This window comes from Sardina pilchardus, chromosome 7 (genome assembly GCF_963854185.1).
Source record: "Sardina pilchardus chromosome 7, fSarPil1.1, whole genome shotgun sequence".
In the NCBI taxonomy this organism is placed as follows: Eukaryota; Metazoa; Chordata; class Actinopteri; order Clupeiformes; family Clupeidae; genus Sardina; species Sardina pilchardus.
In genome coordinates, this window is record NC_085000.1 from 30,638,130 (window position 1) to 30,665,645 (window position 27,516).

A 27,516-nucleotide genomic window follows, 5' to 3' on the forward strand; every position below is an offset into this window, starting at 1 on the left:
CTTTATCAGTGTGACCCTGATGAACACTGACAGCCCGTCTTCTGGCGCCTGTCGCACAGCTGCCCTCCTCCTCCTCCTCCTCCTCCTCCTCCTCCTCCTCCTCGCTGCTCTGCCTCATTTTCTAAACAAGGATGAGAGGGTGGTGATACACGCACACACACTCAGACACACACATAGACTCTCAGAGATCTCTTTTGGAATCAGAGGAAATAATAGCATCTGGGCTGTCAGTTGTTTAGTATTTTCTTTTACGCTTAGGTGTCATCAAAAGTCAAACTCCTTGCGATGGGAGGAGTGAATATACACACTATAGAAGCTTACCTGTCATTGTAAACCTATTGAGATTACCAGAACCTATATATTGAGAATACCAGATGCTGTTATAGAGCGTCTTATTGACTGGTGATGACACTATGCAGGGACCCTTTTCAATATCAGGTTTAGTATCAGCAGATGACCACCCCTTTTTTGTTGGCACGTACGCAGAGCAATGGTGCTGAGAGGTGCATTATACATTGTCATTATGCATTGGGATTGGACTTGGCAATGAGACTTCATCTGACGTGACAGAAGACAGATTGTGACATGACAGCTGAGTAAACGATTTGCAGCATCTTACTGCCAAACCTGTGAGAATTGAAGTCAATGATGACAATTGAATTGTGTTATTCAAAAACGTATCAGGGTTTAATTTGTCAGTGGAAATCACATTAAGTGCTGCAGTGATAGGAAGTATAATGGTAGGAAGGAGTAGCCTAAGATAGGAGAGATAGGTAGAGAGATCAGGCCTTTGCATTCATTTTATATCAATCATTAATTTCATGCATCCTATCTATTAAGCAAGATGCTCCAATCACTTATAGAAAGCACTCCTCAGAGTGTACTGGGTTTGGCCTAAATTTACAACGTCCACAAAAACGAAACCCTGTTGTCCCTAGTAATTCCCTGACTAAAATTGCATCAAACTTTTCAAATCCTGCCCAAACTTCCGTGACAGAGGCCTAATGAACAATTTATCTCACGGAATTCATTGGTTTCTCATTAGTCAGCAGTAAATGTTTTAATTTTGCCGGAGCGCATGCAGCTTCATCCCTCTCGCGGGCTGCCGCCAGAAGAGCAAACTGTTTTTCCTCGTCTTCCTTTATCTTAATGTTTTATTGTTCCGCGTCCAATTTCAAAGGGACACAAACGAGAAGACGCATTGTCACACTAACAAAAACACAACATTATTTGTCACTGTACAGACACATGGTAATCATAGCACACACTTCAGCTTGAGCTCTTACACAACTGTAAACTGCCAGAGAGGCATGTTTTTTTGTTCTGACGCTACATTATTTCATTTTTTTCAACCAACTCCCTGCAAAACTTAGAACTTAAGCCCTCATCAGCATTAATATGAACTGGCAGCGAACAAGCCAAGTATATAAAATAATCAGGGTAATAATAACTTTGCCAAATCTCCCCGTCCCCATAAGACATTGCCTAATGGATCAACTTGGGAGTGAATATGGAAATCCCTGAGAGAAAAGACAAAGCAGACTGTAAAAAAAAAACCCCGAGAGGAGTCTTAAAGCTTTGATTTCCATCCCCTAATTTAAGCCAATGTAATTAAAAGTGACAGATTGATCCATACTGTAAGCTTCGCAAATGCCCCATACATACAGGCAGAGGGGGGCAGAATGCACATCTTTAATAAGACTTTTTAAGATACACTAGTGAACTCCAGGGCTCAAAGGCACAACACGCAATCAGTGCTGAGCTTCTAGCTGAAGTGCTCCTTAAAGGCAGCATCATTTTTGCAGAATTGCAAAAATCATTGTCAAAAGCTGCTGGTTTTTCCACTGCAAACAATGAAATAACATCTGGGTTGTGTATTTGCTATGCTACTATTGAACATGTATTACAAAGTAGTTCTAATTTTCCTTAAATGCATATGCGAGATTGAATTAATTGTAATTAAAATGAATAACAATGATAATACTAATTGATTATAATAATAGTAATTATCTCTTTTAAACTCAATAGTTATTTGAAGCCTATAGTCTGTGGATTAAGCAGTTCTACTGGTTGTCACGTCCAGTTAATATTGCCTATAGTCAGAGTGTCCGTGAGTGCCCTATCGGTCCAAAGTCACATTAGGAAGTGAGAGTGTATTATGAACACCACACAGAGGAGTCTGTCTGGCTGGCAGGGTAGAGAGACCATGGAGCCCAACTCCATCCCATATACCCTATCAGACATCTCACGACTGTGAGTGCTTGATGAGTTTTGAGTCTCTGCTTTGGGCTGGATGATATTTCCATGGCTCTCTACTGCTTCGCCACCCCCCCCCCCCCCCCCCCACACACACACACACACACACACACATTCACCACCACCACCTCTATAACACCCACACACACACTCACACACACACACGATCATAGAAAAGTATCCACCCAGAGGTCAGGCAAAAATGGGAACCAAAGTCATTTCTTCCCTGTGTCAACCCACACACACACAGCCACAAAGATAAACAGAGACTTTTGAATTTGAAAACTAGAAAAGGTAATACGGGGGAAAACAAGCTTTTTATGTTGTCCTCTGCAAACCCAAATGCACTTCAAAGTTCTATTACTTTGTTTTACTGAATAGCTTAGATGTGCCCTTACAACCACTGCACCATAATATGGGACCTGCCAAATATGCCAAGAGAAATCATATAGTAACCACAAACATTTAAGATATTTAAGCCATTTTCTGGTAAACATCAAGCATATTGAATGTCATAAACAAGCAATACATTATTGATATGATTCTTTATGCCCATCATATTATTGCCCTAAAATAGACATTGACATCGTTGTTCACATTACTCTATATTGTAAAATAGATATAGTACCCCTTCCTGTGACAAAGAGAAAAAGGGTGAAGAGAGAAAAGGGAAGTGAAGGAAGGGAGGACATTAAGTCTGACATGAGGTCCAGGAGTTCCAACACTGTCTGAAGTCTCCGCCTTTTAGCCCCGAAGGAGCCGGACTTTAACATGCCTCACGCTGCTCCGATGAATTGCTGGACAAAACATTTGCAGAGAAAATGAAGCGCTTCCATCAACCAGGGGCTGCCAGTGCTGCCTTTATGGCCCACTTATCTGCAGTGTTCCCTGGCGGGTTTAGTGTAATCCTGCTGGCAGCCCGGGCACAATGGTTTCATTAAATAACTCCGGCATATTTGAGCACAAAATGTGGTCTGTCATATAATGAAACTGCCCCAGATCTGCCAATAAAACACTATGGGAAATACTAAAGAGCAAGGGAGATACGTAGAGTAGTACACAGTTCCTTAGAGCAGAACTAACCTATTAGAGAAGAAAAGGGCGTGCAGGAAGTATCTGTGAGAAGTATTTGTCCAATTCTCTATATGGCTTGTAAGAGAGATTAATTAAGATGAATTGTAAAAACAAATTAGAACATACCCATTTTTATTCAAGGCTGCATCAGTACATGTTATGAATATGCATGAATGTGTTCTTCATTTTAATGGACTGAATCAAGCTATGACTGGCAGGGTGGAACAAATGGGGATCGTCAGCAGATTGCTGATGCCTCTTGTTTTTGACGACTCCGAAGAGATTGCTAACTAACCAGCCCTTGTGTGAATCGCGCAACAAATCAATGCATCAAAAGCCTCGTCTACGAACCCAGGAGGAGGCCGCTGCATCCGAAAAACCACGGCCCTACTCCGTGTTTTACCTTCTAATTGGAGATATTAGATGGCAGCTGAATAGCTAATCTGTTGTCTATTGCAGTTCATTATGTTCAAAAACTTCTCTCTACGGGAAAAGAAGTTGGGGGAAAAAAGTCTCCCTGACTTAATGAGTTTAAGCGGCATTTCTCATCAGTTTTCCTCACGCAAAGAAAAATCATTTTTGCTCTTGATGCATCGAGCAATTAATATCTCCATATGCCTCTACTTAAGTCCTATATCGCCAGAAGCGTCTGTTGCTGTGGCCGCCCTGCTCTCTCCGCACTCGCAAATCAAAGAAGAAATAAATCGATGCGTTTAAATGCCCCGTCCCTCCCATTACACTTGCAATTAATTCTGCCCGGCATATAAACAACAAGAGAAAACAAAGAAACAACAATGTGTTGAATTATTCAAAAGCGCATGTTCCGGAAGCTCTACTCTATATGGAATGTGGACATAAGGGATTAGTTTGGAATGTTATACCATAACGACGTGGAGGCACTGTGAATGTGGTATGTTGAGGAAAGTTGTGATAAGAAGAATGCCTCTCCAATTCCTTCCTACAGTTATCTTAAATGTAGTGTTCTTCTGAGCTTTAAGCGATCAAAAACAACCTGTTCCTGGTTGTAGACTTCATGCCTACTGCACACAAATCACTGGTGCATATCCAGTTTTGACTTGAAACACTGCACTGAACTCCACACATATTGTGGAGATGGAAAGTCAAAATGATGAAGGTATGTTCTTTTGTGCAGTTAAATTGCTATCTGGAATTTTTGATGAGGCAAGTTGAAAGCTAAGAGAGTCTTTGGTTTGGTGTGACAATATAGTATTGTTCATTGATCTGACTTCAAATCCAATGTACGGATGCTGTTCATCGACATCGACCTCTGCTTTTAACACCATATTGCCGCGTAGGCTCATCATGAAGCTCTGTCGGTCTCCAGACCGACAGACCACAATATCACCTCTTCCACTCTAAAACTTGGTGCCAGTGTTGCCCTGTGTGTGTGTGTGTGAAGCCCCCTCCTGTAAACTCTGTTCATTCATAACTACAGCGCCATACACATCTCCAACACCACCATCATTTGCTGTATCACGGATGGAGATGAGTCAGCCTATAAAACATCAGGGTGCCAGTACAACAGCCTGCTGCTCAATGTCAATAAAGCTGCTGTAGGTACCCTCAAGAGCATCCTGACTGGCAAGCGTCACAGCTTGGTCCGACTGCAGCACTGCATGGCCACAAAGCTCTGTAGAGGGCGGTCAGCTCAGCGCATCGCGAAAACTGAGCGTCCAATTACGCAGGACCTCGATCGCCAGCCGTCAGGATACGCATAGACTCAGGTCAACTGGATCCGTTCTCAGCGTCGAAGTTTTATTTTCACACTTTACGCAAGGGAATGAGGTTTCAGAATTAGAGTCCCAATCAAACTCAGTAACACAGTAAATGAATCCAAAAGAACAGGATAAATGAGAAGCATCCAAAACACAGAGGATCCAGAAACAGCATGAAAGGCAATCCAAGGAGAGTTGAGTTCTAAAGCACATAGGATGCAGACTTAACTGAAGGAGTGAGAGTGTCCAGGAGCAAGGGCAGAGAGTACTGGTGTGGAAGCCAAGAGCATCAATCCAAAACCCTGGTAACAGCGACGCTGACAGACAGACAGCACAGATCTCAGCTGTTTAAATGTGCTTGGGTGTGATTACCCACAGGCGTGGGCGATCGGTACTCTGGGGAATATGAACGAGAGTCTGTGGCTGCCGGTGACTGAGGAGTGGGTGTGGCTGGCGGGGAATCAGAGCAGAGTGCAGGAGAGTGAGGGGTAGATGTGGCTGAGGTAGAGCTTGGCAAGAGGAATGCTAAGCAGATCCTCTCAGATCCTAGTTATCCCAGTCACCTCACTGTCTGCACTGTTTACTTTGCCACTTTAATTATTAAAGGTAGGGTATGGAATTAGCTTTGTTGGCCATTTTTGCAAAATCACTTGAAATCCTATTCCTAACCCACTTATAGCCACTGAGTTGGAAGCACTGAAATGGAAATTAAACACGTCAATCATCTGCGGAACGGGTAGGGCTCTAAAAACTCCAGCCAATAGTATTCCTCACCCCATACCATCATTTCACAGCTCGTTCGTCAATCTAACGTCTTACCTCTTCCTCCTCCCCCTCCCCACCGCGCGCGACCTTTTCGAAAGCTGGTGACCGCGAGTCAGTGCTGAAACGAAACCAACTGCCTGCTGCTGCACGTCCATATTCCCCTCTTGTTGTATGTGTCACTTCATTTCTATACAAACTAAGGCAGCGGATACCTACGGAAACTCAATCACCCACGCAATATATAAGCTATGTAGCAAAAATTACATTTTACCGTGACACGAAGAGTGTTGTAAACATGAAATCGAAACTTAACAGCTTGGAGCTACAGTGGAATAGGCGAACCAACGGGCCAGCACTAAACTCGGATATTTCAGGAGATAATCGCCCTGGTAAGAACCAAACCAGATTCTGTTCAAACACACCTATGGCTAATGAACCATAGGTACTACAACCCTTTGGAGGTGAATAAAGAATGTAATTGGGGAAGTTGATGTGAGTGATTGTAAGGAGACTATAGAGCTCATAGTGCTGTAGACGCCAGGCTGGCATTTCATTTAGCCTGGCTCGCTCTCGCGCTGCGCTTTTGAATTGTCGCTCGTGCATGGAGGGCGGGACTTGAGGTTGTATATGTTCAAACTCTGCCGTCCGTTTTGCGAATTCCGTACCCAACCTTTAAGTCTAAGAATTTCATTACTGGTATTGATGTGGCATCTTTATCAAGTATAATAAATTTGAACTTGAATTTAAATTAATTAGTTCAGACCAAATTAGTTCAGACAACCAAAAGGAAAGCCAAAAATGTCCTTTCAACTAAAAAAATCATAAGTTTTATGTGACAGGAAGAGATGGGATTCGATTTGTTGCGTTGTTTATGTGTTGCTTGTTAGCACAATTACTTTCCTTTTCCTTCCAACTCTAATTACCGTGTAAAAGGAGGCCTGTTGCTGTGCTCCTCACAGGTGGGAATAAACAGGCACAACAGCAACACAAAAGAACAAACCTGGAGGGGTTTTGGTTCTGGTGTGGATCAGGCACTGTTCTGGCAAACACCTGGGTCATAGCCAGCTAATGCCGGCGGAATGCTGCCAGTCCTCTCGGAATTCCCACTGTCATCAGTATTCCAACAGAGTTCCAATGCAGGGCCCCACCTCCCTCCGCGGTAGAGGAAGGATGCAGCTTTGCCTGTTTCACACTTAATTATCTAGCCCACTCCTTGTTATTTATCTATTTATTTATTTATTTGCTTGTTTATTTATTTATCTGTCAGTCTGTCTATCTATTTCTCCGTTCTCCGTTTGCTGAGCAAGCACAAACAGGCGAGGAGCCGAGAGATTAACAGCACCAGCTCACAATTGAGTTCTGCCACAGAGAACTTCACTCTACCTGTCTGCTAGTTTGATTGTTTGTTTGTTTTTTCCCCTCCTTCCTCTTCATCCTTTGCTTCTTTCCTCTACTCTCCTTGCCATCTATTGATTTCCACTCAGGGAGGATTTTGATAATCCTGTCTGTAACCCTCGTGTGTTTGAGATGGATATGTGCAATTAGGAGCAGCCAAGTTTCCCCCTCCCTTGCCACAAACAAACAAACACGTTCCTCAGAATACTAAAGCAATGCGAACCGGGAAGACAAACGCAGGGGATTAGAAGTTTGCTCGCAGCTCTTGAATCACTAAATGTATTTTTTTCCCTTTTTTTTCCAAATTGGAAGGATGTGGAATGAGTTGCACAACTGAGACTTAGCACGAAGCTTGAGTTTCAATTACAAAACATAAGATGCTTTAGTCAAATTTAGTTTACAGTTGTCTCAGCACACGTTATGTTGTAGAGAACATTCTGGATTGAAAAGTAGGTCCATTTATAGACTGAAGATGGAGGCGTCTTCTCGCTGCTCCCTCCTGCTTTCCCTCATTCTGCTCTTGTTTGTCTTGTGCGGAGAGTGGCTTGACATTTGGGCTGATGACACACACCTGAACTCCACCAGCTTAGTAAAGGCCAAGTGATTGAAATAATTTCAAATGTTGCTCACCCTGGCTCACAATTTGATTGCTCCTTCCTTTTGCCATGTCATAAAAAAAGTTTGGTGTCAGGAAGAGACGATTTGTTGTCTTTCTAAACAGTGGGATTGATGTGTTGAGGTTGTTTTTTTTTTTTCTTTCAACATGGCTTTACAGAAAATGAAGACCAGAGAATGTTATGAGATAACAAAATTAATTTATTGAATAGAATTTGAATAGTCTCCACCAAGATAATGTTTTTCTATCATAATAATATGGAGTTTTTCCCATACTGGCAGTGATGACGGTGTGCCATATGAAAAAAATGTAATTACAATCTTTAAGCTATTCAATTTGTTTCACCTTTGCATATTGCTCTTCTGTCGTAATTGCAAGTCATGTCGCTGCAGTCGTGGGGATGCTGTGAATTGAAAATGTCAGGCCACTGAGGGTCATTGACACATTAAAAGTGAAATGGTGGGGAGGTAGAGGCAAATCAAACCACATAAATCATCACAGAAGTTCCTGTGACCTCACACGGAAGTGCTGCACGCTTTTCTTTTAGAAGTGAGTCATCAGAACTGAAACTGTAATGAAATGGCTAAGTTTTTAGTTCAGGCAGTAATTGATGTAGGGCAGAAGGGCTTAAGTAAACTTGTTTTACGGTTAATGCCAACCTGCATTCCTGACACTCCCGAAATATAATGAAAACGACAGAGTAAGTGAAGGTTATAAATAAGCCTCTCTCTCTCTCTCTCTCTCTCTCTCTCTCTCTCTCTCTCTCTCTGGTGTCTAAGTGTGACCTTTTCCAGATGGGGAAAAAAATAACTTCCCCGACAATGGCCAACCCCCGTTCAGGTAAAGATGGGCACGTGTGCTACAGTATAGGCCACTCTAGCGAGGGGGCAGCTGGATTATGCGAGCGCAGCAGAGCTGCCCGCCGTCTTACCTGGGCGGCGTGCGGCGTGTTTTGTCAGTCTCCCTCAGGTGGGCCGCTCTCGGCGGGGTGGCCCTGGCATTTGTCCTTGATCCGCACCGATCAATAAGAGACTCGCTGAGTGTGACTTTGAAAAATAAAGTGAGAGCGCGAATGAAGATGGCTCTCCACTTTCAAGGGGCAGTGTTCCTCTCCTCTTTCTTCTTCTGCTCTTTGGGTGCCTTCCTGGTGTTACACTTGAAGGTTGAGGCAGAGATTTTTTTTTTTTTTCAAAAATTTGCTTCAGTGAAAGCTGTTGGGCCATTAGGGAATTATATCATTTTAATCATTCAGCTCGCTGGAGGTAAAGCCTTAAATCAGGTAGAAATGCTGTACTCACAATGACAGATAGTGCTTAAATTATGCACTGAATATCATACTGTCATATTCTGGGCACTGGACTTCATCGAGCGGCGCTCATTAACCAGAATAAAGTTACGTATGCCGACTAAACTGTGCCAATTAACAAGCCAGAGGGCCATGACTACACGCTACACACTTTAAAAGTTGAATCGGTGAGATTACCTAACTGAATGTAGATTCGGGCCTCCCAGGAGAAATTACTCTTTGCAAACACTCATCTGATGAATATTCAAGGCTGCACTGATATCAATAGATCCGCGGCAAATACGACATGTGCTGAATGCACTTCTGTCTCACGTGTCAACTAGACACAGAAATCCCTTCTCGCATGTGATACATATTCTGTCTCTGTCTCATGAAACACACACGCACGCACGCACGCACGCGCGCGCGCGCACACACACACACACACACACACACACGCACACACGCACACACACACACACACAATGGCAAAAAAACAAGTTAAGGGCTCATTTCTCATTAAAAATTTCACTCAGCCAACAAAAAAGCGAGAACTTTTCTCCGCAGTCCCAGCTCAGGAGACAAACAGAGAGCAGGTGAGTGACTCAAATTTATGAGAGCCACAAGCGGTGCGCTAATCCCCCGCCAATCAACTCCAAAACACCGCCACTTCCCTCTCGTCTTGCGCAGGTGGGCCTCCGCTCCACCCGTGTCTTGCCCCACTGCAGATCGGGGGAGTTAGGAGCGTTTTTTTTGTGTGAGTGTGTGAGTGTGTTGCTTCTTTTGTGACACAGAAGAGCACATCACACCCTTCCCAAGGACCCCCCCCCCCTCCACCCCTCCTCCACCCCCCATCTCTCCATTTCTCCATCTCTCCATCTGCGGTGCTTTGACACTCGTCCCTCTTTCCCTCCATCTGCTCCCGGTGTCTGTTTTTTCTCTCTGGCCCGTTGTGAGGGGCAGGTGGGAGGATGCGAGCAATTACAGTTCATCACCTCCGCCACACCTCAGCGACCCCCCTTCTCCCCCCCGCCACCTCCCCTGAACTCACGGCACGGGGCCTGCCATCGTTTGCCTGTCTTCCCTCTCCTCTCCTCTCCTATCCTCTCTTCTTTACTCTCTACTCTCCTCTCCTCTCTTCTCTTCTCCCCTCTCCTCTACTATCCTCTCTTCTCTACTCTACTCTACTCTCTCTTTCCCTCTCCACTTCTCCTCCTCACTCCTCTCTCTTCTCTATTCTCATCTCCAATCCTCTCTCCTCTCCTCCCCTCTCTATTCTCCTCTCCTCTCTCCTCTCTTCTCTGTTCTCCACACATTCCAGGGCTCCAAGCAATTCAACCATCTGTGTTCTCCCTCCCCTGCTCCCCCCCCCCCCCTCCTCCTCTGCTCCCCCACCGCACTCCCACTCCCACTCACAAACTCCCTGCTCCCCACTCCCCCAGATTCAGTTTACCTCGGCCATTAATCTATGTAAGAGGCCTGCTGACACGGCGGGGATGACAGCACGCTGCGAGCTCTTCACTCGCGCGCTTTGTCATCTTTTAGCCCCGTGTGCAGGCAGGAGGCTGCTGCCATTTAGACACGCTCCCATAAAGACAACCTTCACAAGGGGAGGCGGTAGCACTCGGCTACATGCGCTCGGTAGAGAAGAGGCACAGCGGTTCGATACTGCTGTCGGGGAAGGGTATGGGGACTAGGGAGAGAGGGCTGGCTGGGGTAGCGAGCAGTAAATGTTGCCCGTGATTCACCGTGTTAGATCCATGGGCATTGAGCCAGGTAGCATGGGTCCTCACACTGTGAGATCAGAGAAATCATCAATGTCTGGGCTAATTCACGGTGTTCTCGACTATCCTGGAACCTCAACAACCAATCAATGTGTGCTTTGAAGTTTCCTAAGCATCCTCATGCTGCCGCCACTCTTTACTTTAGTCTCATGCAACATGTTAATCAGTGAAATGGGATTTAGCGATAGTTGGACTGAACACATAGTTTCAAAGTAACCTAAATGCAGTGTCAAGGGTACTACTGTATGGTTTTTCCTCTGATGCTTCATGAAGGCCAGGAGAATGAACTCCTGGCGGAATGAGCTCGTGGTGGAGACAGACCGACACGGTGCCATTTGCTATCTGCTCCTCGGCATCACTCGAAATCTGCCAGTTATTGGTAATTAATTGCGAGAAAAGCTTGTGATTTCCATCAGCCGTGACAAAACCTCTGTCTGGGAATTAGAGGGGTCTTATCAGTCACCATTACGGTCTCATCAAGAGCTCCTAATTGGCTGACAAATGCATTATTCATTCACATTTGGATGAGCAACGAGGGCCCACTCCGTGATTCTCCGCCACAAGGGAGATGTCCAGGACGGCCATGCCAGGAGAGCGCTGTCACAGCCATCACTTAAGAGAACAGAGACCCAACGCACGGGGGACCTTCAACAAGCATCTGCGCTAACAGATTGATACAGAATGATACGTTTATTAACAAGCACAATAGTGTTGTTAACATTTTTATTTTATTTTGTTTTTGACATCGAGTCCCCCAGCTATTCGAAAGAACCCAGTAGAGACTGGCGGATGGAATGTCTGAATTAGACTTTATGGAAATACGTCTTTGTGTTTGCTAGTGTTTGTTTGGTTTGATCGGGTGGCATGATAAATCACCTTATCAGCTCATGCGTGTCCTTAATTGAACTCTGGCTTGTCATTATTTTAATGTGAAATCAAAGTGATTCTGACGCATACGCTATACCAATTTCTCTGCTTCCACACATAATATCATTACATTTGTTTTTGTGGCACACAACATCTCAAGATTTTTGTACACAAATTAGCCATTTAAGTCAGTAAATTAATTTGACTCGTATTAAGAAACTGGGTATCTACGGAAATGTAGGCTTTCATCAATATTTATTTTTGTGCGATAATTAGCATTGCAAAGCAAAGCAAATTAGCACAACACTAAACACCATTTTCAGGTCCATGAAGCTGGGGTTCTAAATTGCCTTTCCTTCTCACGCGGCATTGGAAGCCCTCCTAATGAACGACTGGCAATTGTGAGGCAGAGATTAGTTTTCCAGGGTGGGGGTGGAGGGGGGGGGGGGGGGCATCTTGGGGCGGTGTTGGGGGGGTGGGGGTGAGATAAAGAGTTATTTTACCCCAGCTGTCTAAAAACAGACAGGAGAGAATCAGGCTGAGGCAGAAGCTTAGCAGATAGCTGGGGCTCGTCTTCACCTTGCCCATAGCTCCAACTCAAAAACAGCCTTCAGATTAGCTAAAAATGAGGGTCATTATCACGGCTTCGCATTCCCACTGCACGCGAAAGGGGCTCTCAATCAGTAAGGCTTCCCCACCCGCTCCACCCGCTCCCCCCTCTCTCCTCCTCTCTCTCCCTCTCCCTCTCATCCCTTTCTCTCCCTCACTCTCTCTCTTTCCTTGTCTCTCTCCAAGGTCAGCTGTGAGAATGACACTTTCAGCACAGCGCTCATCCATACACAAACCCCACATAGAACACTGGGAGCTCTGCAGATCAACACAATCAGACTTTCCACACAGACAGAAACACGGCAAGAGGGGACGGAAAAGAAAGAAGGAAAGAGAGAAAGAAAAGAAGAGAGAGGAAAGGAAAGGAAATGCTACAGTTCATACAGGAACTGCAACTCACCCCCTGCCACGCCATTATACTCTACAGGAATTGATTTGCCATTCAAATTCAAGGAGAGAGAATGGGCAAAATGCTGAATATGAGAATGCACAAGAGCGAGCTTCAAATCATGCCTCTCCCTGGACAAAAAACAAAAAAAAATGAAACCAGTTTGCATCTGTCACAATTTAACAGTTGCTACCTTAAAGATTACCTTGTATCGATTCATTTGCTTTTGTACCTGTACAGGAGCTGGCGAGGATTTCTCCTGTATTGATCTGAGTGTAGTATTCAGACCGTGAGACGGAGAGACTGGGAGGATATGGCACAGCGATTTGGGTAAATTGTGCCATTATGTTTTATCCCATACACATTCAGCTGTGCCTTTTTCATTTCTTTGCTTTCATCTCTGGGGTATTACATTTGAAATTGACAAGCACAAGACCGCCACAAAGCAGCACATTTGAACTCTCAGCTTGTTTGAAACTGTGTCTGTCCTCACGCCCCAACAAACTTGAACACGTCTGCTCAGAACATTTTAGTCCTCCATAAATCACACATGGCTTAGTTACACCTGGAGCAAAATAAATAAATAAACTTTACCGAGCCGAAAGTAACAGTTTTTTTTACTATAGCTACCAGAAATCTACTAAAAGGTGTGAATGTGATGTGAATGCTGTGTTTATAGGGCATGTGACCGCTAAAAGTAAACTCTTTCGCTTGGCATGAGCTTTTTTTTTCATGAACCAGCATATGTTTTAAACAACCCTGCTGTTCTGGTTTTGGCTCACACACTACACACACACACACACACACACACACACACACACACACACACACACACACACACACACACACACACACACACACACACACACACACTTCCCCCTCTCCTCTCCACCCGCATGTGACGGTGGGCTGGTGAACCTGTTGGACGGTGGCAGCGGAGCGGGCAGTGGTGGCGGTGGTGGCGGCCGTGGCGCGGGTCACCTTGGAGGAGGCAGTGAGGTATTAAGAGATTAGGGCCGGCGGCTCCCCCTGTGGCCGGTGGTGGACCCCGCCGGCACGCGCGCGGCAGGCCCAGGTGCCAGACGGCTCCGGTGGCCAGGGGGGGAGTGGGGGGGGGGGGGGGTGGGACCGGCCCGGCGATTCGGCTCCAGATAAGGGGTCAGAGGTCACTGCCGCCTGACTGCAGCTTGTCAGACGCGAACACCCCTCCAATAAGCACCTCCGCCCCCTCCCACCATGCCTCCCAACTTCCAATCAAAAACTTGAAGGTCAGTGTGCAGGAGTAGGGAAACAACAGCAGCAGTAGCAGCAGCAGTGGTGGTAGTGTGGCAGATGGGCGGGGGCGAGGGTTTTGGTGGACACTGGGTGGACAGACTTGAGATGTGCGGGGAGGAGTGCCCTGATCCGTAGTATGGGTCTGCTCGTTTAGAGGAAACTGGACTGTGAGGACGCGTGTGTGTGTGTGTGTGTGTGTGTGTGTGTGTGTGTGTGTGTGTGTGTGTGTGTGTGTGTTTGCGGGAAAGAGGGAAGGGTTGCCTGGACGAAGTGAAGTGCATGGGGTGAAGTGAAATGCATGGTTCAGTGTGTGTGTGTGTGTGTGTGTGTGTGTGTGTGTGTGTGTGTGTGTGAAGGAGGCAGGGGAGGGCTGACTGGATGAAGTGCATGAACTCAGATGAAGTGCATGGGTGACTGTGTGTGTGCTTGGGGGGGGGGGAGGTGACTCACTATTGGAAGGCGTGGGTGTAAGTGAGGGGTCATAGGGTGAGAAAGTGTGTGTGTGTGTGTGTGTGTGTATGTGTGTGACGGGACACACACACACACACACACACAGGGCAGGAGAGAGAGGACAGCGTGCTCAAGCACAGCTCCAGAGGCAGAGGCAGAAGGCAGAAGCAGCCACTACCAGTGGAGCGGACACCGGCAGACTGCACTGTGACAGGCCCGGTGATTGATTATACCAAACACAAGTCAAAGGGCAACGAAATGTTTGAAAAACTACCGCCTGTAAAGATGAAATAAATCAATGAGGACAAACATTGCGCAGACGTTCTGCATGTGGAGGTGGTGACACCAGAGGAGGTAAGGGATGAGCAAAGGACACCCATCTACATATAGAGGACTTTGCATAACCACAGAGAAAAAAAAACAACAGCTGTGCAGTTGTTCTGAAAAATATCAAAATGCAGTAAAGAAACCTACTGTAATGTGGTGTTCTACAGTATATTTCCACTGGCAATATTTTCGAAACACTTCACAGCCAATCAAGAGTCATAAATTATTGGAAATGAGTCAGAGGGCGGAATTAAAAAGGATATGTGTGTGTGTGTGTGTGTGTGTGTGTGTGTGTGTGTGTGTATGTGAGAGCGAGAGAGACAAGAGAGAGAGCAAGAGAGAGAGAGAGAGAGAGAGTCAGTAAGCAAGGCACGCATTGGCGAACGAGTCAAAAGGCCATCCCATAGGGGTACAACCCCCAACCAAGTCCATGATTAAAAATGCACATCTAATAAAGAAAAACTAATTAGGTGCTTCCTCCAGCCATTCCGCCTCACGGACTGATGAGAGTAAATTGGAGGCTTTGAGGAGAGGAGATACATGATAGTTTTCAAAGAAATGAAGGTAGTGCCTAATGCTCCCACTGGCAAGGTGATTAAACACTATTTATTCTGCCTTGGACCACCCATTCTTCAGCACTTAGTTTTCAGAAATATATTACCTAAATTCATTTGCGTCAAGCTGTTTGATAAAATGGATCCCATGTTAGGCCTAAGATTTACTTAACTCCTGCCTCAATAGAATATTGCATTGTAATTCACTTCAACAATCAGCAAAGAGTCTGTGCAATAGAATGAATAAGAATCCCTCTATACCTAATACAGAGAAACTGTATACTTGCAGTGGTGGCAAATGCTTCATCAGACCATATCGAAATACACTATGTGTGACATTGACCTTTTCCCCATGACTAAGACAAGATGATATGGACATTATGTGACGATATCAACAGGCAATATTGTAGGATGTAGCTAAACCATTTTAGTGAAGCCTCGCTCTTTTCTGAAGAAAAAAAATAGAAATAGACACTTTCGGTGTGAATGAAACATTAAATCTCTACATGATTTTCAACGAGGAGATGAGATCACTTCTCTGTGGGAGGTAGGTCTCTGCTCCTGTGATGTTCAAACAGATCAAAAATTTACTTCTTATGTGGGTCGTTTGAGGTGATTTTTTGAAGCCTTTAATTTCACTTTTGGACGGGTTTTGAGAGACAAAATAAGCCTCTTGATTTATTCAGAAATGCACAATCACAAGTGCCTCTTAGATTTGCATATATTCATCTCCTGGAAATATTAAAATCAGCCTTTTAAGTTGAAGTCAATTATAAAAATTGGCATGGTTCATGATGACTGGCATACTACTATAATGGATGTAAGAGAGAGAGCGAGAGAGAGAGAGAGAGAGAGAGAGAGAGAGAGAGAGAGAGAGAGAGAGGTGGAGGAGGAAGAGAATGTACCAACAGTTGAATTTAATGTTTAAAAGAGATTTCTACTATAGGAATGCTTTCACAAGGCAAATTATAGAATTTCTCTGTGATAATCATCCACCATATCTTAAAAATGAGAAATGTCTTTCTGCCTGTGTGAAACTCTTTCTCTGTGTTCTTTGCATATCTCCATTCCTCCAACACACTTCACGCTAAGTTGCTGACAGCCCAAGTGATGGCAGCTTCAAGTATGAAGTTGTTTGGATGTGAAATGCGAAAGCTAGGACCACGTTTATCTTGACCTCAACAATATGGCAACCGCCTCCAAAGGTGTGCCTGTAGGCATGAAAACATTTTGCAGAAACTGACCCCGAACCTCTTAAAATCTGCAAAGAGACAGCAACTGAAATCATAGTGTAGGCCGGACTTTGGCTATCTTTATTTCTGTGATTATTTACAAGCATGTTAAACTCACAAGATGTTACAGGATCAGCAATACATTGATAAAGCAGTTGTCTCTAACCATGGTAGCCTCAAATCTGGTTTGTTTGTCTAGTGTCTAAAATACACAGAGGACAAAGTGTCCTCACTGTGATTAGTGGCCCATTATAATTCATTGTGAATCTAATTTATATAATGACAGGGTGCCTATGTAAATTATACATGAAATTTAAATTCAGGTAAGGTTTCCTCTGCTTAAAGGTGCAGGCCACAAGTTGAAGCTCATGGGGGTTTTGCCGTCAAATTCAGCACACTGCTCCTCAATTGTCCATTGAGTGTTGGAACTCAACGGACCTCTGGTGTCCATGCACAGTCCTGGCTTGGGAGATAAACACAAAGGCCATAAACAGCCTCAGCCAATCAACACAGTGCCTCAGGAGCACAGGAGTTAGGTCTGTAAATGCGGTCGGCTCCACAAACTCTTACGGAACTAAAATTGAATTGTGGACTCCATCTTGTGGTCTTATCACAGGTCACACATCTTCCCATCAACAACAACATCGTCACAGATCTTCCCTGAATTACCAGGCTCATATGTCAGAACAGACACTCTTTTCAGAACTCAAACCTCAACTACAGCATCTCTTCTGTACATGCCATCTGGTGAATTAAAACTTCAAGAAAGAACAAAACTCATCAGTTATCCGCCATCCGCCACTTTATGCCTATATGATTTCCTAACATTCAGACAGAATGGCTGTTCGAGATGGTACGTATAGCAGCAGACGTATATAGAAGGGCCTGTTTCTGGGTTGAAATCAAATCCAAAACCACTGAGGCTAACATTTGCAGAGGCTTTTAAATGTCATATAGGCTTTTGCTTGAGGTGTTTGCCTCTCCTATTTGTTTCTACCCGTGGGCTAGACGTAAATGTAATGTGGAGTCGCGAGGGGAAAATAAAAATAAAACAAGAAGAGGAAGGAACAGATAGCTCTGACATTTGTGGAGGGAACGGCAATGTTTTCTTAAGCCATCAGGGCCTAAAAGCCAACCTTAACAACACAGTCAATAAAGCCAGGCAGAGACAAAATGGTCGGCTTAACTCTGCCACTTAATGCCCTTTCGGAACGACAGAGAACATTTCACAGTTGTCTATAGCTTCCCAATTGCACCATACAATAGCTTTGGGTTTTCTTCTCCCATGGTTGTTTTTGTTTGTTTGTTTGTTTTATTTTGTTTTGTTTTTCACCTAACTGACCCCTTTCTGTTTATGCTTATGCTGTCTGCACACCATATCTGGGAACACTTTGCACCAGGGGGATATTATCTATTTCATCTACGGACACCCTCTGTGAATGCGTCAGTTTGATAGTGGTTTTCCACTGTAATATGATTTCATATAAGGTATACATTAATAATTTATGAAGCGGGGGAGGTAAAATACAAAAAACAATTGGAGTCGATTGTGGAGAAAATGGCCTTGTTAAGTGTGACAGAGATAAACAGTATAAAATAGAGAAAGAAATTTGAACAATTCAGTTCAGAGAGGTTACATCTAGGCTGCCATCAAGCAGTTTGTTGCCTATAACTGTTGCATTCAGACCAACCCTAAATGTTCAATAACAGACAAAGGTTTAAAACTTTCTCTCCGTCAGAGACGTTAATGTTATTTTATTACAGTAGAAGCGACAAAGCCCCCAGCCAGTTTACCACGGGACGTATCATTTTAGACTTCCACTTTGGTAAGCACAAAAAAGTTTATGTGCCAATTATCTGGGGAGAAGTCTGTGGCCAGTCACGACTCCGTCTCAGAATAGAACTCTTCTCTTGCCTCTGAGTGGGACGAAGACAGAGCCGGATTGCGAAGGTGTACATATGTACGCACTAATGAAAGAATTCTACCTCAGTCAGTCCTGCTTCCATCAATTCTCCGCCAAAAAAAGGGGTGAGTGAGGGGTGTTCGGGCATGCAGAGAGATTGTGCCTGCGTTAGGCGGTAAAATGTAATCCACATGAGAACAAGTAACAACCCCTGCACACAAAAGCACAGCTGCTTAAAAGGGAGCGAATGCTTGTCATCCTACTCGCTGGAGTCATTTGGAAAACTAATTAAACTTTTCCCATACACAGCCCCCTGAAGCTTACACAGTGCTGCTGGGTGGGAGAGTGATAGAGAGAGAGGGAGGGAGGGAGGGAGGGAGAGAGAGAGAGAGAGAGAACTGAGGGTGTGTATGTGAGGAAAGAGAGAGAAGCCCAAGAAAGAAAGAAGCAGAATGGAAGAGCTGCTTAAAGCTTATTTGCTAAATACTGACATTTACCTGATTCAAATAAAAATCCAATCAAACTTGTGACCTTGTTCCACAAAAGAAATACAACACTTTTTTTTGTTTAATTGTATTTTTTCTCCCCGTCAGACAACACAACACTTCCTGTCAATTTGAAGGGAACAAACTAAGTGGTCTCACTGGGATGACTTCGATGTTGAGATGAGTTTCTAAGCACACGCACGCCTGCTGCCTTCGCAGTGCTCGAAATCCTCCAAGTGGATCGTGCTAAGAACACTCTGAGCACTCCATTCCCCAATCACAGCACCCGGGTTACGATCGGCCTCCTCCGAGATGCGGTGTATCAAGTCACTGAAACCACTGATTCATTTGCTGGGAGCATGAGCTTGAAGGATGTCTCGACATGTTTTAACCCACCACCACCAGAGGCAAACACGAGTGAGCGTGAGCTAGATAGATTATGCATTGTGTCCTAAGTCCTTGGACTGAGGCGTCGTTTGGCACACCACCCCGGCCCCAAATGGTGTGTTGGGTGACAGCAATGTGCAGCAATTAATTAGCATGCTGCTGTATGGCCTTGCTGGCCAGGTCTTAATGATTCATAATTAGGCTTCCATAACACACGTTGGACTGAATTTTAAAGCTTTCCAACAAGTTAATTCATGGTTTATGCATAAATGGATGCAACTTGTCTCATAGATATTTATGAGATATGGAATTATCATTTTGTAATCCTCTTAAAGGGTGTCATTTTATAATATTTATAAATTATCACAATTAATCTTCCATTAAACCACAATGCACTCTGTTCCACAGAGTGGTTCCTTTGGTGAATATGATGCACGCCAGGAAATCAACCTTTGCCTCCATGTTGCATGTTCTCTGTGATAGGCACTCCATTTTTCCACCGCGCCATGTTGAGTTATAGCCAGTCTCTGTTTACCCTTCGAAGGTTTTTTACAGGGATGGATTCACTGTACTGTCCTCGGACTATGCACTGTCAAACGGATGAAGAGCTTACTGGCTGGCGTCCAAGTCATTATAACTGTGCAATGCTTTATGGGCTCAGCATTTTTATTATCCATCAACACTTAGCAGAGATTAAAATGAAAATGTTACAGTAATAACTAACGTTTACGACTTGCCGTAAATTCCTGTAAAAGGACTTATTTTTTAATTATCTTTCCTTTATGAAACAACAGATGGAAAGGGCTGCGTCACAAGTACTTCACAGGCCGAATCAGGGATGGAATCAGCCGCTGTCATCCTGTCTTTTGTCTAAGATGGCATTTTATGCTTCTTGGGTGGCCATAGATGAGAATGAGTGTGAAGCCTGCTCTTGACCCTGCCTGTATCATGGAGCGAGGACTCCGCTCAGGGATGATAATTAGATGATCGTGTTATTAACAATCGAAGCACTCACATCCATCGTTAAAGGTCATCCCAATCTTGCTGGGAAGCCATCTTATTTTTGCTGTTTAAAGGATTTCTTTTTCAAGAACATGATCTCAACCTGCCAAAAATTCTGCTCCCTTTGTTTACATGTGTCTTGATCTAGTTATATAAGCAAAACATATGACTATAGCAAATGGAAAAACCCTAAGTAAACATCCTGCTCCATTCCCCATGCAGTCTTTAAGAACTGCACAAAACCAACAGATAATGGATGTACAAAAGGAATATATAAAGCAATGATAGTTAGTGTGCACCAGCACACCTGCAAGCCCTTATGCCTAGTGTGCATTAGAGATAGCAATAATAGCATACTTAAGGAATGATGTGAACACAGACGCTACACTTTTGATAAAAGCCAGAGCTCATTAACCTGAGCTCCTCAACCGCCTCCCATACAATATGGCCTCAGTCTCTAAAAATACAACAACTGCAAATTGCAAAATTACATTCTGGATAACTGTTGCTATAACAATTTCACTGGCCATAACTGTGTTGCTCAAACACATTTCCCCACTGGGTCCACAGTAAAAACACTGCCTTTTTCACCATTCATTGTTATGAGTGCATTTTCCCATTTAGCTTCCATTCCCTTCAGCATAAAAGTTCCTACACACGGCGAGGTCAGTGACCATCCAACAGCTGCTGGCTGTTTATTGTACTCCACGTGACATTGTCCTTCACTGCTGCTTTTCCCACCGTGGTCCGAGTGGACCGGTCACTCGCCACCACTGCTTTAGAGCGAGGCCGAGAGAAAGAGAGAGAGAGAGAGAGAGAGAAGAGTGAACTTTTCCATCAGCAAAGTTTCCCTCTCTTTCAAACCGAGACAGCCTGTCAGAGTGACTGGTAGAAAGGCCCAAGGAAAAGATGCTAGCTGTCTCCGTTTCAGGTTGTAAAGCACAGCATTTTTTTTAACTTGCTTAGTCTTTTTGTGGGAAAAAGACTAAGAGAAAATGAAGGTTGCGATCCTAACCAGAGAAATTTAATCTCAAAAGTGAAAGTAGGCAGCAAATCTTTTTGTTTGATACTGTTTCTTGGTCTGGGGGCAAAGCCGCAGTTGAAAAATCTCAACAAAGTTAGTGAATAAAATTTAGACTGATTAGACAGTCAAGGCCGCGCTGCTCTTTTCTTATCCTGCTGCAAGGACTCCACCGCAGGTGAATATAATCAAGCTGCATAATTAAGAGTGCCTGTCCATGTGTGATATTGTCTCTTGCTACTACAGCCTCAAATCTCACAGTTCAGCTCAGGAGAAGCTAATAGAATCCTATTGCCAGTCAAGTGTGCTAGTGTGCGTGTGTGCGTGTGTGTGTGTGTGTGTGTGTGTGTGTGTGTGTGTGTGTGTGTGTGTGCGTGTGTGTGTGTGTGTGTGTGTGTGTGTGTGTGTGTGTCTGTGTGTGTGTGTGTGTGTGTGTGTGTGTGTGTGTGTGTGTGTGTGTGTGTGTGTGTGCGCATGTGTGTGTGTGTGTGTGTGTCTGTGTGTCTGTGTATGCGTGTGTGTGTGTGTGTGTGTGTGTGTCTGTGTATGCGTGTGTGTGTGTGTGTGTGTCTGTGTGTGTGTGTGCGTGCGTGCGCGCGTGCGTGTGTGTGTGTCTGTGTATGCGTGTGTGTATGTGTGGCACGACAAGAAGTCTGTAAATTCTAAAGCAGTTTAACTACACAGAAAAGCCTCCTGTGAGCGGGTTTCCTTAACACGTGGCCTTGCTCCTGGCAACCGTGCAGGTCTCGTGTCTCAGACCATCATCTCAGAGTCTCATAATGCTAGTCGTGAGCGTGGCTCAGAGGGCAACTTTGGCCCAGCCTTGAGTCTGAGAAAAGCGCTATACAAATGTAACTCATTATATTATTGCAACTAGAGTGGCTCTAACGTGGTGAGGCCGGCTTGACACTGACAGCACAGAACTATGGCCTTCTGTATGGGCAGAAAGAATCACAATCACACGCCGGTGGGAGACACAAGCAATCAGGTGTTCTCCGCCCATGGGATGTTCTGAAATGTGTCCAAGGAAACACAAATAAACAGAATGTAAAGCAGGAAATGCTAAGCTGGGAAGTAGCAGTGCGGCACAGCATAGCAAGGAGAGAAGGTGATAGACAGACAGAGAGAGAGAGAGTGAATAAGAAGGAGAGAGAGAGAGAGAGAGCGAATAAGAAGGAGAGAGAAAGAGAGAGAGATTATAGGAGAGGTAGAGGAGACTCATTAGTGACATCTGTTGGTGATGAACTAGAACAAACACCTTGACTGTGGCTTTTCATTCTGTGCCCTGCAATACATCACTTGCCTATGAAGGACTATTTATACTTGGCAGAAGACACCCTGCATCTGGATGCTGCTTACGGGTGACCAGAAAAGACACTTCTTCCCAGAGACGGCCTGCTTTCGGGGCCTGAAATATCGTGGGACGTGTATCTCAACACTGCCTTCAAATTAGACTGTGCCAAGTCACCTAGTATACTCTATACCTACTGTTATACACTTGCTGTGCGCACTGATCTGGAGTGATTGAGTGTGTATACTATGATGTGCTGTGTGTGTTGTGGGTGTGCAATTTGTGTTGCAATTGTGAATGCTGTGATACTGCAGATGTTTTGCCATTTCCAATCTGGCATCATTGTGGCAATAAAAGTCTGTCATGTAGCCTATGGGCCTACATGCCACAGATGGGCTGTCATATGGCTTTCCACTGGATCCTCACTGGATAATGTCCTCATCATAATAGGGACTGGAGGTTCATTCTAAGTGTAAAGACTGCAATTCTACATCAGATCTATGGCCTGTAGTAACATCATGCTCTGTTATGACTGTTCATCTGTAAGGCATCTTCATGCTGAGCGGGCGGATCATGGCCTGGGTTTAACATGGGTATTCATTTGACATACAGCATGTGCTAATGTGCAAACATGTGGCAGATTGCTGACACAAGCCATCAGCTGCTCCAGCAGTGGAGAACAAATGTGTTGGGAATGGGGACGTGTTGTTATTAGTGGTTCCCCTAGTGGCAAGCATGTGCTGACTGGACATTCCAAAACCAGTAAATCCTGAGGTGGTTTGATTTTCCTGTTCTTGGGTTCTAACGTGGAGAATGATGCCTTGAGACAAAAGCGCCATTGTCCTTGGCATACTCAACTGCTTGTTTGCTACACCAAACGACTGAAATGAACTCTGCAAATATTACCTTTATCTTGGCCCTTTTAATAAATAATCATGACCGCAGCATGCATGAATTGTTGAGTTGCCACTTTTCTACAAAGAACACAGCTAAGATGCATCTGGCTGAGAACTCATGGACTACACGATAGCGGCACTTTTATTTTTAGTGCCATCTACATTAGTATTAGTATATGAATACAATATGTGCTGGTGGTTACAAAAAATACATAGATATATTTTCACTAGGGGTGTGAATCTCTCATGTGAAAGACGATACGATTCGCATCTAGATACATTGTCACGATACGATTCAAAAAAAGATACATGTTAATAGCAAACGATTCGGTACGATTCAATTCGATGCGATTCGATGCAATTCGATGCGGTTCAATAATCGAAAGCATTCTGAAAGTTATTTTTCATTGTGCACATTCACTTTACAATTGTGCACATTTTACATGATCAAGTTAATGGTTATCAATAGGACAAACAACTTGATGTATGAACATGACAAAACATTTTATTGTGAAAAGGTGAGGTTTTTCATATAATATTTTAGTAATGGCACACACTGAGGACACCATAAAGAAATAAACAGAAGAAACACATATCTCTGTATATGTTGCATAAAAAAAATTAAAGACCAAAGAGGTGTCGTTACAAAAGAAAATAAAGCAGTGCTTTGCCCTTGGCCTTTTCTCATGTAAAAGAATAAATGATTCTCTGCTTATCTCCCTCAACAATGGAATTCTCTTCTCTGATTGGCTGATGGGGTGGCCATTAACTTCGTATAACCTGCTACCTTTGAAGTAGTTCCCGTATCACACTTGAATATTAATTCGCCAAACTCGTTGCGAAGTTTAAATGAACTGTCACGTTGCATCCAAGCTGAAATACAGACGTGCAGAACCATAGTAACATTGTAGCATATGACGGAGGTGGATTGTAGCTAGTTGGATGCCATGTAGGCTATAAAAGTAGCGATCTTTCAAAGTCAAAGTTAATCAGAATCCTGGGATATGCCCGCTTGACAACGGGAGAGATAGAACCAGAGCCATATAAAGAGACCTTCTCTTTTGAAAAAGCCAAACGACTTCCAAACTTTGGATTTAAGTCTCGCCGGCGCGTTGAATATAGGTTCGGAGTTGTCAGAAATCTTTTCTGAGGAAGACTAGCATCTCATTCCTTCAGGCACGTCCAGGGCACGTTTCGTTGGAATGGATAGAAGAACGTGATAGGCTATGCCATCTTTGACCAATGAGAGGCTGTCATTGTTCTCAAATCAAAATTGGGATGCACACAGCCACGCACCAGGCCAGGAAATCGAGTATTTCATAAGAGACGGTCAAGTCAGAAACGTTTGCGAATGTGAACCGATTTGTTTCTTTTAAATCGAAACAATAACCGATTCATGTCATGAAAAATTCGAAACGAGGATTGATGCATCGATGTAGTCGTCTTTTACAGGTTAAAAACGAATATCGATATGTATCGGTTATTTTTTACACCCCTAATTTTCACTTCATATGTGACGCTGAAGTGTATGCTCAAAGATGGAGAGAGAGAGAAACAGACAAAGAGAGAGACCGAGAGAGAGAGAGAAAGCAAAACCACTATTGCTACTGCAAGATTGCTACTGTTCAATCCATCCTCACCAGCACAATTGATTCATTGCTGAATTATTGGGTTACTCGAGAGGCTTCACTGCAAATTATGGAGCTCAGGACTGAATAAGCGGTGGCCCAACTCAATGGGGTCAGGGGTCAACCGCCATGTGTGTGACAGGTAATGGAGAAGGAGTGTGAGAGCCACGTGTGAAGGAGGGATGCTTTACCACATCAGCAGGCTCTTCATACACACACACACACCCTGTCAGTAATGACAGCCCTGAGGCCTCTTCAGAAACCCTCCCTTGGCCTTTACATGTAACAGCAGCACAACACTGTGAGGAGCGACGCATACAGTATACTGTCAAATTCATTCATGAAATTCATTAATTCTCATGGATTATTTACCGTGAGTAATATGGCTTGGTCTGTTTGATTGACAGCTAACAGAAAGACATCTGCTAAATTGATTAAAACGAAAACGATGACTTATTCATACAAACATATTCACAGGCGTTGCTTCTATCTATGGACAGGAAAGTACCAAATCTCTAGACACATGTGTGAGAGATCTGTATCATCATGCCTCTGAAATCTGATAGGAGATCACACACATGCAGGTGCAAATACACACACATCCATAAACACACACACACACACACACACACACACACACACACACACACACACACACACACACACACACACACACACACACACACACACACACACACACACACACACACACACACACACACACACACACACACACACACACACACACACACACACACACACACACACACGTTACTTGCCCCACAGTCGCGAGGTAACACATCTGAAACTCCCCCGGTGAGGCGTCCAGTGCAGATTAGCGGAATGCACAGGACGCCCTCCACCAGCGCAGAGCACACAGCCGCCGGGTGCACTGTGCAGCGATATGCTTAGGCAGGCTGCAAATTGGAGAAGTAGTTTTTTATCTAATTAAAAACTCCATCCCTCTAGAAAAGTAGTCCCCGGGGCAGAGTCATGATTATTTAAGCTCTCTGGTCGTGGGAGAAACGAATGATTTCAAAAAGATACATATCTAATGCCATCTACGGTGAAGATGTTCAGCTGGGATACAAACGGCACGATCAGATAATGTTCTCTATGGTCTAATGGTCTGTTTGCATGTGCAAGTGTGTGTGCATGTGTGTCTTTATGTGACTTTGTGCGTGTACCTGCAGTATGTGTCTGTGAATCTGTGTGTCTATGGATGTCTTTATGTGTGCATGTGCGTGTGTGTGTGTGTGTGTGTGTGTGTGTGGGTGTGTGTGGGTGTGTTGTGTGGGTGAGTGTGGGTGTGTTGTGTGGGAGTGTGTGTGTGTGTGTGTGGGGGGGGGGGTGTTGTGTGTGGGTGAGTGTGGGTGTGTTGTGTGGGAGTAGGTGTGTGGGTGTGTGTGGGTGTGTTGTGTGGGTGTGGGTGTGTTGTGTGGGAGTATGTGTGTGGGTGAGTGTGGGTGTGTTGTGTGGGTGTGTGTGTGAGTGCGTATATATACTGTATATCTGTATCATATGACCTTCATTTCACAGCAGAAGAAACAAATCACTGTGGAGTTCAGGTAAAGTTGTGTAAGACGAACAGAAAGAGCTCAAAGGCTTCTAGCAGGCACACTCTCAGTAAACTGCCCTGTGCACTCTGAAACAGAGCTTTACAGTATTACTTAGCCCTGAGACACCGCATTACAGGAGCTAAAGCACGTTCTCTGCCAAACAGCAGAGAAGTACAAACTAAACCTGTGAAGGACAACTATGAATACAGTAACAGGCTCACTAACTCTCTCTCTCTTTCACTCTGTCTCTCTCAAGTACACACATCTCTCGTATAAACACACACACACACACACGCATGCACGCACGCAAGCAAACACACACAAAGAGTGACAGAAGCCACAGAGGCGTAACCATGACCGCACAAGTTCAACTCTCTCCCAGGGAGAGGACGTGTGTCTGGTACAAATCCCTGCTGCTCCCCCCCCCCCACACAGGTCACTGGCTCAGAGGTGGCAGTGCGGAGGAGAGTCTGAGCACCGGGGAACGGACATGGAGCCTTGCTGTGAACGTCCCCCAGTGAGGGTGGAGGAAAGGGGGGAGGGGGGATTAGGAGGGGGGGTTACTTCCGATGGAAACCTTCCACAGTCTCATAGTCCTGGGGGTGGGAGGTGGGTAAATGCACCCCTTGCACCTGTGAGAATGGTGGAGGTGGTGGAGGTGGTGGTGGTGGTGGTGGTGGTAGTGGTGGAGGTCGGTGGGGGGAGGGGGTTCCTTCCGAGAGCAACTCTC